Source organism: Hemiscyllium ocellatum, chromosome 3, assembly GCF_020745735.1.
Source record: "Hemiscyllium ocellatum isolate sHemOce1 chromosome 3, sHemOce1.pat.X.cur, whole genome shotgun sequence".
NCBI classification, from domain to species: Eukaryota; Metazoa; Chordata; class Chondrichthyes; order Orectolobiformes; family Hemiscylliidae; genus Hemiscyllium; species Hemiscyllium ocellatum.
In genome coordinates, this window is record NC_083403.1 from 68,345,259 (window position 1) to 68,357,999 (window position 12,741).

Below are 12,741 nucleotides of genomic sequence, written 5' to 3' on the forward strand. Positions count from 1 at the left end.
AGCCTTTGGCATTAAACTTTAAATTGTCATTGTCTACAGGAACAGTGCCAGAGGACTGAAGGATAGCAAATGTGGTTCGCCTGTTCAAGAAAGGGAGTAGAGACAATCCTGGTAATTAAAGACGTGTGAGCTTTACTTCAGTTGCTGGTAAAGTGTTGGAAAAGGTTATAAGAAATAGGATTTACAATCATCTAGAAAAGAATAATTTGATTAGGGATAGTCAAGGGTAGGTCGTGCCTCACAAACCTTATTGAGTTCTTTGAAAAGGTGACCAGACAGGTAGATGAGAGTAAACTGGTTGATGTGATGTATATGGGTTTCAGCAAGGCATTCGATAAGGTTCCCCACAGTAGGCTATTGTACAAAATGCAGAGGAATGGGATTGTGGGAGACATAGCAGTTTGGATCAGTAATTGGCTTGCTGAAAGAAGATAGAGGGTGGTGGTTGATCGGAAATGTTCATCCTGGAGTCCAGTTACCAGTGGTGTACACCGCAAAGGTCGATGTTAGGTCCACTGCTGTTCGTCATTTTTATAAACGACCTGGATGAGAGCGTAGAAGGGTGGGTTAATAAATTTGCAGATGACACTAAGGTCGGTGGAGTTGTGGATAGTGACGAAGGATGTTGTAGGTTACAGAGAGACATAGATAAGCTGCAGAGCTGGGCTGAGAGGTGGCAAATGGAGTTTAATGCGGACAAGTGTGAGGTGATTCACATTGGTTGGAATAACCAGAATGCAAAGTACTGGGCTAATGGTAAGATTCTTGGTAGTGTAGATGAGCAGAGAGATCTTGGTGTCCATGTACACAGATCCTTGAAAGTTGCCACCAAATTGACAGGGTTGTTAAGAAGGCATATAGTGTTTTAGCTTTTATTAATAGAGGGATCGAGTTCCGGAACTATGAGGTTATGCTACAGCTGTACAAGACTCTACTGCGGTCGCACTTGGAGTATTGTGTACAGTCCTGGTCACCGCATTATAAGAAGGATGTGGAAGCTTTGGAAAGGGTGCAGAGGAGATTTACTAGGATGTGGAGGGAAGGTCTTATGAGGAAAGGCTAAGGAACTTGAGGCTGTTTTCGTTAGAGAGAAAAAGGTTGACAGGTGACTTAATAGAGACATATAAGATAACCAGAGGGTTAGATAGGGTGGACAGGGAGAGCCTTTTTCCAAGTATGGTGACGGCGAGCACGAGGGGGCATAGCTTTAAATTGAGAGGTGATTGATATGGGACAGATGTCAGAGGTAGTTTCTTTTCTCAGAGAGTAGTATGGGTATGGAATGCTTTGCCTGCAACGGTAGTAGATTCGCCAACTTTAAGTACATTTAAGTTGTCATTGGACAAGCATATGGATGTATATGGAATAGTGTAGGTGGATGGGCTTCAGATTGGTGTGACAGGTCAGCGTAGCATCGAGGGCTGAAGGGCCTGTACTGCGCTGTAATGTTCTATGTTCTTATATCGATCATATTTGCCCTTCAGGTGTGTGCACATCTCCACAAACCTGTGACTCCCACACTGCAGGATTATGTCCTTGGAAGAATCAAAATTGGGTCAGTTTGAATACAGGACTAAATTCAAATGGTCCTGATGAGTTCGGGTTTCTTGCTTGAGTGCCTTGCGTCCTCTGCCCAACCCTGACATCCTGCCAATGACAATATTTTCTGCTAGAAATCAGAGCCATGACTTCCACATTTGGGTCTTCTCTGCTATTTTTTAAAGGCCTCTAATTCGAGCTACTACTGTGAAAATCAGGTCTATGCCTCTCAAAATAGGTAAAATCCTCACCTATGTCATGCTACACACTGTTCTTCAGGCAAGAAACAGGAAGAAGACCCACTCATTTAAAAAAAAATCCCTACTTCATCAGTGCCTTCATCCCTTCTGATCCCTATCATTAAAGACAAGAGCTGCAAAGGTATAGGAATATCATTACTCCCAATTTCAGTTTCAAGTCGCATACTACTATTAAATTACTATTCCTATGTGGTTACTGGAATGCACAATAATAACTTTGTCAGAGCATTGTTACCACAGGTACTACAGTATTTCAAGGAAAAGGCCCAATGTCACTTACTCTGGACGACTGAACATAACAATAACTGTGGAGTTGCCCAATTCACCACCCACAAAGAGCAAGCTTAAAATGAAACCTACTACGACTGTTATTAATACATTCAATTAGAAATCAACCCAAAGCTAGCAGAACTGAAGGCAAAAAGCTGGAAAGGTTTATGATGCAAGATAACTAATTTTACTTTCCTTGACTAGATCAGCAGAAACAGGGAGTTCTGAGACCATGGAAGGATTTGAAAGTAAGAATGCACATTTTGAAATTGAGCCATTACCTGATCAGGAGTAAAAGAATGTAAGTGAGCAGGACATAAATGATTGAATGAAATCTGTTGTGAATTAGGATGTGGGCAGCAGAGTTACAAAATGAGCATGTGTACTTGGAGTTTGGACAATGGGAGGCTAACGAGGGAAGTGTGAAGTGTCAAATTTAAATGCCTCAATGAAGATTTCAGTGTCATTACTATTGGATGGACCTATTAAATTTCAGAAGTCGCATTTACTTGTACTGACAGCACCATTATTCAAAGAGCCTCTCAGAATTCCCAGCTCGAGGGCATCCCTAACATTACAATAATAACCTGTGGATACCAGCAAAATCAGATTAAATAACCATTACTTTTCCTTATCTTTGCTATAATTGCCAGCCTGAAACAACTTTGACTCAATGATAGCACTTTCAATTCAAGGCCCCAAATTCATAGTTTCACAATACGATTAATGAAAAACTGTGGAATGTCCCAAGGTATGCCCACATTTGTCTGTCAAACAATTTAGAATAGATTAACCAATCTGTTATCTCATTGCTGCTTTAGTAATTTGAAATTTGATTGTCATGTTTATGTACACAAAAATTTATTGTTATGAAATGTAACTAAATACAATGAAAATTTTTGTTTTGTGTGCAGTACAGGCAGAACATAACATACAAGGACAAACAGATTGTAGTGTATTTAGATAGAGCGAAGCATACAAGATGATGATGATATTGGCTGTGTTTCCATGGTAATGATAAGGGTAGATGCAATACATGGCTGGGAAGGTGGCTTGTGTGATAATCTGGGCTGTGCACACAATGTTTTGTAGTTTCTTCCAGTCCTGAGCAGAGCATTTACGAACCCGGATAGAATGCTTTCTATGGTGTATCTGTCAAAGTTTGTGAGGATCCTTATAGACATGCTGAAGTTCTTTAGCCTCCAGAGGGGAAAAAAGGCATTATTGTGTCTTTTTGACTGTTGCATTTACATGGGAAATCCAGTTCAGATTTTTTCGTAATCGTTGCTCCGAGGAACTTAATGCTCTTGACCCTCTTCACTGCGCCTCCATTGATGTAGATAGGGGCATGTCCTCTTCCTTTTTTCATGAAGTCAATGATCAGTTCTTTCATTTTACTGACATTGAGGGAGAGATAGTTATTATTGCTCCATGTTACCGAGAATTCTATGTCCTTCCTGTATACTGAGTCATCATTGTTTGATATCCAGCTTACAATGGTGTCATCAGCAAATTTGTAGACGGTGTTTGCATGGAATTTGGCTACACAGTCGTGAGTGTAAAGGGAGTACAGTAGGGAGGTGACACCTGTGTGGCGCCTGTGTTGAGGGTGATTGTGGTGGAGGTGCTGCAGTCTATCTCCACTGATTGCAGTCTGTGGGTCAAGAAGCTGAGGAACCAGTTGCGGGTGGGAAATCAAGACCTAGATCTCAGAGTTTTGAGATTAGTTTGGTTGGGTTTATAACGTTGAAGGCAGAGATATAGTCGATGAATAGGAGCCTGGTGTAGGTATCTTTATTATCCAGATATTCCAAAGATGAAGATAGGGCTAAGGAAATGGGTCCACTGTGGAACTGTTTCGCTAGCAGGCAAATTGTGAGGCAGGCTAGTACTAGAATCCCTACAGTGTGGAAACAGGCTATTTTGGCCCAACAAGTCCACACTGACCCTCCGAAGAGTAACCCACCCAGACCCATTTCCCCATTGCTCTGCATGCACCCTTAACTAATGCACCTAACCTACACATCCCTAAACACTATGGGCAGTTTAACATGGCCAATTCACCTAACTTGCACATCTTTGGATTGTGGGAGGAAACCGGAGCACCCGAAGGAAACCCATGCAGACACGGGGAGAATGTGCAAACTCTACACAGACAGATACCCGAGGCTAGAATCAAACTCTGGTCCCTGGAGCTGTAAGGCAGTAGTGCTAACCACTGAGCCATTGTGCCACCCTAGGCTGAGAGGCTAGAGTTGATATAAGCCATGAATAACCTCTCAAAGCACTTTATGATTATGGAGGTCAAAGGCACCAGGCAGGAGTCATTGAGGCACGTTACATGCGTTTTCTTTGGTACTGGGATGATAGTAGTCTGCTTGAAGCAAGTGGAACTCCAGATTGTAATAAGAAGGGATTAAAGATGTTAGTAAATACTTCTGCCAACTGGTCTGTACAGGATCTGAATGCACGGCTGGGGCAACTGTCTGGAATACACGTTTTCCTCAGATTCATTCTCAAGAAGGCCGATCTGATGTGTGCAGTGTGGGAATAGGTACATCTGGGGCTTTCGGGGCAGTGACACCATGCCATGGTATTCTTCTCAAACTGAAGATAAAAAGTACTGAGTATATCAGGAAGGGAGGTGATGGTGTCCACTATTTTGTTCTGCTTCATTTTGTAGCCCATTGCATCATGTAGGCCTTGCCGCAGGTGGTGCATGTCAATGTGGTTAGTTTGGGTTTCTAACTTGGTCCAGTACTGCCTTTTGGCATCTCTAATGGCCTTGCAGAGGTCGTATCTGGATTTACTGTAAGGTCTAGGTTGTCCAAATTGAAGGCCGCATGCCTGGTCTTCAATAGACAGTGGATTTCCCGATTCATCCATGGTTTTCAGTTGGGGAATATGTGGATTGACTTCCTTGGCACGCAGTCCTCCATGCATTGGCTGTTGAAGTCTGTGATTGTGGTGGTGTCCTCGTCTCGGCTGTCCGCTGAATCATTGAATATGGCCCAATCCACCAATTCCAAAGCAGTCTCAGAAAAGCTCATCAGTTGCCTCAGACGGGCATTGTATTATGTTCAGTGATCGGTCCTTTCATTTCAACTTCTGTTTCTAAGCTGGGAGCAGGAAATCTGTATCGAGAACATTATAGGACCTTTTGCAAGTTCTTCATTGATTTCTGTGTTCAGTTTAACAATTTTTACCTGTCCTGTTTTGGATAAATGTTTCCAATTTAGTGCTCTTATTTACTTAGCATCTTCCCAGATTTTTCCAGGAATTCTGAAGAAGGGTCACTAAAATCGAAACACTAACACTGTTTTCTCTCCAAAGATGCTGCCAAGCCTGCTGAGTTTCTGCAGAAATATCCATTTTAAGATCTTTAGTATTCACAGTTATTTGTTTTTATCTTCCTTGATCAATTTGATTTTCCATCCAGAGTCTTTCAAGGATAATGTCCAGTTTTTGAATACCTGCTAAAATGCTTACTGTGTTTAACCTAATTCTCCAATGCCAAGTAAGGACCATCTTTGGAATTTATAGAATACTGCTGAAAATCTTCTTCATTCCCTGCTCCATCTTTCCCTCTAACAACAACTGAGTTAATGAGCTTATTTGGCACTAAAACATAACTATTCACCCACTGACAAAGAGTCATCTAGATTCAACATTAGCTTGCTCTTCTCTCCACTGATGTTGCCTGACCTGCTGCGTGATTTCCAGCATTTTTTTATTTTCAAACACCTATTCACCTTCATCTCTGCCCCCACTCCCCCCATCTCTTCCCATTTACATCCCTCACCAAACTGCTCCTCAGGTACTCCCATACCCTAGCACAATTTTAAAGTTTCTTACCTCTCTTCCTCCCTCCCCAAGTTCCTCATCCATATGAAACATTTTCCATTTGACCTCATTCTCTCTAAATGATGACAACTAACTCCCTCCTCTGGTTATCATTACAGCTCCACTCTCTTCAGAGATCTTCTCACCTTTCAAGACAGCCAAGACGACCTTAACACCTCTTTAAAAATTGCCCTCCATCCTTCTGTTTTTTATTGCAAACCATTCCTTAATTTCCAACTTCCTTTTCCAATTCTGGGTAATGACATAACCAGCCAAATTTGTGGGTAACTTTCCCATGAACTTCCTTTTGAATCCTTTCAGTGAGAATTCCAGCTGAGGTGGCCCTGACCAAAGGTACAAACAATATTCACTACGACTGTGATCAATTATTTATTTTGCTGCTGCTTGGTCATTCTGCAACTTTGACTTGATCGGCTGAAATATTCTTAGTGGGACAATGATGCACTTCAGAACGAATACCAGACCAAGGGAATATTAAATAAATTACAGTACATTAGGAAGCTCAGGGGAAGACACGGATTTTGGGGTACTTGTCCACAGATCCCTGCATGTGTCAGAATAGGTTAATAGGGTGTTTAAGAAGGCATGCTAGAAGCTTACCTTTATCAGTCATGCCATAGATTATAAGAGCAGGGAAGTTATGTTGGAGCTGCACATGACTTTGTTTAGGGTACAGCTGAAGTACCAAACTATGGGGAAGTGATACAGAGACAATTTACCAGAATATTGCTTGAGTTGGAGCATTTTAGCTCTGAAGAGAGGCTGGTTTTGCTTAAGTTATTTCCTTTGAAGCAGAGAAGTCTGAGGGGGACATGATAGGATGTATTCAATTGTATGGGGCATGGGCAGGGTAGATAGGAAGCAGCTGTCACCCCTTAACTGAACAGTCAATAACAAGGCAACATACATGTAAGATGGAGGCTAGAAGGGATTTGAAAAAAAGGATTTTCAGCTAGAGGATGATGGGAATCTAGAATGCACTGGCTGGGAGGGTAATAGAGGTGGGAAAACTTCTAATCTTTAAAAAATATGTGGATGGTAATTTGAAATGTCATAACATTCGAGGCTAAGGGCCAAGGAGGATTAGTGTAGATGTTATTTTTTTATTGTTGGTGCGGAGTCAATGGGCTGAAGGGCTCTCCTCTTTCCATGATTCTAGGATTCTATGGGATCACATTAATTGCTTCTCATTGTATCTTTTTAAATGAAACAGGTTTCTCCACCAATGAAGAGAAACAATTTGCATTCATGTAATGTCCCTGCTTTTCTTAGCAATTAGTGCCATGGAGTCTTTTACACTTGAGAGAACAGACTTAGACTTGGTTTACTGCCTCATCTGAAGGGCAGTATCTCTGACATTGCAATATTCATTAGTATTACACTGAAGTTCAGTCAGGATTATATGATCAAGTCTTTGGTGTAGCACCTTTCTGATCAGAGTGCTACCACTGAACTTGAGAGTTTGACATCTTTTCCCAAATCTGTACCATTTGTTAAAGAGTTCTTGACTCACTCCTATTCCACATTCACATGCTGAAATGGAGAATATTAACTCCTGCAGTCTGACTAAGCTGGCAGAGTGTTCACCTGCCATCCAGTCTTGGATAAGCTGTAAGCTCTTCAGTTACTTTGTTTAGGCTGTAGCAGTTCTGTCACCAAACTATAGGAAGGCAATACAGAGACAATTCACCAGAATGTTGCTTGAGTTGGAGCATTTTATCTCAGAAGAGAGGTTGGTTTTGTTCAAGTTGTTTCTTTTGGAGCAGAGAAGTCTGAGGGGGACATGATTGGCCTCTCCCATAATTAAGTCAGACTGGCTGCTATGGGTTTCCACATTAAATCCAGATTCTCAAGACCCTTGCTAAAGTGTGGCACACAGGACATTTCTGCTGAGGTATCACCTCAGTGATTATACGAGCAGAACATGATTTCTTGGCTTTTATACTCTATGCCACTATTTATAAAGCCACGATCCTCTCGACCAGACATGCTTTCTGATATCAACACATCGCAAGAAATTTCTACTGCAATGGCTTCTGCTCTGTTAAGTGCCTTAGCACAGGACAGTACAACAAGCTAACTACACTTAAGCCTGATTGAGCAGTCTCCAATGTGACTGATTAATCTCGATGTTAGCATTTAAGGAAAAGATGGGAAAAGTGACATCAAGACAATCCTGAAGCCAATAACATGCAATTTGCAAGTTGAAAGGAAAAGGGGGAGAAACTTTTCAAATTGTTTAAATAAGCATTTTGACCTTGCTGAGAATAAACTTTAATCATGGCAATTAGTAGCTACTGAGATTCTGACCTATTGAAAATAAAGTGTTTCATGTTTCCTGGGAACAGCTGTTGCAAGAAACACACACAATATCCATCAAAATTTGGATTTGATCTTCGGATTAATTTGTACAATCCAGGTCCTATAACTCTCAAAACAAAATTTCAAAGAAGTTCTGATTCTCATTACCCTCTCATTTCCTTCCTGTACAATTCTGTACATATATATCGGATCAATATTTAACCTGGTCTTTACAAGCACATGATTTTTTTTCTAACTAACTTGCTATTTGAAATGCAACAATCCTTAAGCCACTGAGTAATGTTTTATGAGCATGAACAAACAAAAAACTTTCACCTTTCCCAAATAGTTATTTAGAAATTGGTATATAATTAACGGTAATTGGTGTTTTTCCACCTCCTTGATGACTGTCTTACATTGGTGCACATACCACAGTGATATAAAAGGTCACCATGCTTAAAATCAGCTCTAGTACAACCTACTATTGCAATTGTAAATTTTGTCATAATATATCAGTTAGCACAATGAAAAGATAACATGGCAAACGTGTATTCTTTAGACGCCATAAGCAAATTTAGATTTCTACAATCTTCTTCAGTGGATGATTTCTTTCTACTTCCGCACTCTGGCTCCCATTTTCCATATTAGCAATGGATGTATAATTAGATGTATTTTTTGTGTATTGAGATAAATCATTTAGCCGTGGACACCAGCTGAATAGTTCCCTTCAAAAATCCACAAAATGTATTTCTGTTTGTATGATTAAAAATAACACACATGTTTGTGTTGTCCTTGAGTTTACTTATTTTAAAAAAATTGCGTGCTTGTACAACAGATTCAAATAAACGGTTAGTTGGATCTTGGAAAACGAATACATATTATTTATAATATTTATAATTCAGTTAAATCTGTCTTTTTAAACATTTACTGACACAAAGCAATACTGTTGTTTGAACAAGTTCTTGACACTGTCCTCACCATTTATATTTGAGCTGCCTGCTGGATAGTCTGTTTATACAAACAACATTATACAACAGTAGTATTTTGAAATGCTGCTTGGGTATAAACAATATAAATCTTAGCAAACTGGGAAAAAAGATCCTGATTGAAAATATTCATTCAAAGTCATCAGAACTTTTAATTATTATGCAATTTTAGGATCATTATTGATCTATGTATTTTAAATCATGGAGAATGTAACCAGTTAGACAATTCCAAGATCCTAATTTTCATACTGAGCCATTAGTTTTTGTGGTACCTTTATGTCCTTTAAACTGACTAATAACTTGAGTAATAGTCACCAATAATATGCAATATCTTTCTTTCTTGACAGGATCTGTGGTTATCAGGAGTTTCTTTAAAAAAAGTGATAATAGTTCAAAACCATCCTGTGCTTGAGCACTGGTTATTTTCAAATTTATTATTCACTCTTGGGAAGTGTGTGTTGCTGGCTCGGCCAGCATTTATTGCCGATGCTTAGTTGCCCTTGAAAAGGTGGTGGTGAGCTGCCTTCTTGAAACACTGTGATCCACTTGATGGGTAGACCCACAATGCTCCTTGGGAAGGAATTATTCAATTTTGGCCCAGTGGCACTGAAGAAACAGTAATAACTCATAGATTTAATGCACCGCCATTGCTGAGCATTGGTCGTAAATGGAGTAAATGTTGTAGATGTGATGTCAATCAAGTAGATTGCTTTATCTTCCATGATGTCAAACGTCTTGAGTGTTAGTGGAGCTGCACTCATCCAGGCAAGTCCACCACACTCCTGATGTGTGCCTTGTGGATGATAGGTAGGCTTTGGGGATTTAGGAGGTGAATTACTCTCTGCAGGATCCTGAACCTCTGTCCTTGTCTTGTCACCACGGTGTTTATATGACTAGTGCCATTCAGTTCCTGGTCAGTTGCCAATTAGAGGAAAATAGTTTATGTTTAAGTTGCATGAAGGAGCCTTGTCAGGTGACAAAATATAGCACAGATTGCTCAGTTTATTTCATAATTTTTTTCTCAAGGAAAGCAGTTTTCTGACTATTACTCAACAAATGAAGAAAACCATAAATACTTGAAATATAAATTTGTTTCTATTAAATATTGGAGATTTCGCTTTGGCACCATTTGATTGAGGTAATGCCACCATGAAGAGAGGTATGAGGATTTGAACCCATCCTGAAAGTCTGACAATGATTAGCTGTTAAAATTAGAATGAAACAGTAAATGGAACAAATGAGAAAAGCCCTTTCACCGCAATAGAAGAAAACGAAGGACTAACATCTGGCTAGTTCCCAATGTAATGGGAAGTCTGTTGTAAAATATTTGAGTGGTGAGTCAGGGAAGGAGTGGTATGTTATTAGCGCTGAATATTGTTTTCTAAAAGGAATAAATCATAGAATCCATACACAGCAGAAACAGGCCCTTCAGCCCAACATGTCCACACCAACACTCCAACCAGTAACCCATTCAACCCATTTCCAAACCTATTACTCTACGTTTACCCCTGATTAATGCACCTAATCTACACAACCCTGCATGTTATGGACAATTTAGGATGGCCAATTCACCTAACCTGCACATCTTTAGATTGTGTGAGGAACCAGAGCACCCAGAGCGGGGGGACACTCATACACCGGGAGAATGTGCAAACTCCACACAGGCAGTCACACTGGGTGGGAAAGTGAGCGAGTTAAACAGTCAGGGCAGGCCAGGACAAAGCAGAGAACAAGGTAGAACTGATAAATTAAATTGCATTTATTTCAATGCAAAAGGTCTAACAGGGAAGGCAGATGAACTCAAGGCATGGTTAGGAACATGGGACTGGGATATAATAGCAATTACAGAAACATGGCTCAGGGATGGACAGGACTGGCAGCTTAATGTTTCAGGATACAAATGCTACAGGAAGGATAAAAAGGGAGGCAAGAGAGGAGGGGGAGTAGCGTTTTTGAGAAGGGATAGCATTACAGGAAAGTTATTTGGGTGGAACTGAGAAATAAAAAAGTGATGATAACCTTATTGGAATTGTATTATAGACCCCCTAATAGTCAGCGGGAAATTGAGAAGCAAACTTGGAAGGAGATCTCAGCTATCTGTAAGACTAATAGGCTAGTTATGGTTAACATATACTGGGACTGCCATAGTGTTAACGATTTAGATGGAGAGGAATTAGTTAAGAGTGAACAAGAAAATTTTCTGATTCAATATGTGAATTTATCTACTAGAGAAGGTGCAAAACTTGACTTACTCTTGGGAAATAAGGCAGGGCAGGTGACTGAGTTATCAGTGGAGGGGCACTTTGGGGCCAGCGACCATAATTTTATTCGTTTTAAAATAGTGATGGAAAAGGAGATCGGATTTAAAAGTTGAAGTTCTAAATTGGAGGAAGGTTAATTTTGACAGTATTAGGCAAGAACTTTCAAAAGCTGCTTGGGGGCAGATGTTCGCAGGTAAAGGGATGGCTGGAAAATGGGAAGCCTTCAGAACTGAGATAATGAGAGTCCTGAGACAGTATATTCCTGCTAAGGTGAAAGGAAAGGCTGGTAGGCATAGGGAATGCTGGGTGACTTGAGAAATTGAGAGTTTGGTTAAGAAAAAAGAATGAAGCATACGTCAGGTAGAGACAGGATAGATCGAGTGAATCCCTTAGAGTATAAAGGAAGTAGGAGTATACTAAAGAGAGAAATCAGGAGGCCAAAATGGGGACATGAGATAGTTTTGGCAAATAGGGTTAAAGAGAATCCAAAGGGTTTTTACAAATACATTAAGAACAGGGCCCCTCTAAAATCAGCAAGCCGGCCTTTGTGTGAAGTCACAGGAGTTGGGAGAGATACTAAATGAATATTTTGCATCACTGTTTACTGTGGAGAAGGATGTGGAAGATATAGAATGTGGGGAAACAGATGGTGATATCTTGAAAAATGTCCATATTACAGAGGAGGAAGTGCTGTATGCCTTGAAATGCATAAAGGTGGATAAATTCCCAGGATCTAATCAGATGTATCCAGAAACACTGTGGGAAGCTAAGGAAGTGATTGCTAGGCCCCCTGGTGAGATATTTGTACCATTGATAATCACAGGTGAGATGCTAGAAAACTAGAGGTTAGTTAACATAGTACCATTATTTAGGAAAGGTGGTAAGGACAAGCCAGGGAACTATAAATTAGTGAACCTGACATTGATGGTGGGAAATTTGTTGGACGGAATCCTGAGGGACAGGACTTACACGTATTTGGAAAAGCAGGGACTGATTAGGGATAGTCAGCATGGCTTTGTGTGAAAATCATGTCTCACAAATTTGATTGAGTTTTTTGAAAAAGTAACAAGGAGGATTGATGATGGCAGAGCGGTGGATGTGATCTATATGGATTTCAGTAAGGCATTCAACAAGGTTCCCCATGGGAAACTGGTTAGCAAGGTTAGATCTCATGGAATACAGGGAGAACTAGCCATTTGGATACAGAACTGGTTTGAAAGTAGAGGACAGAGGGTAGTGGTGGAGAGTTGTTTTTCAGAC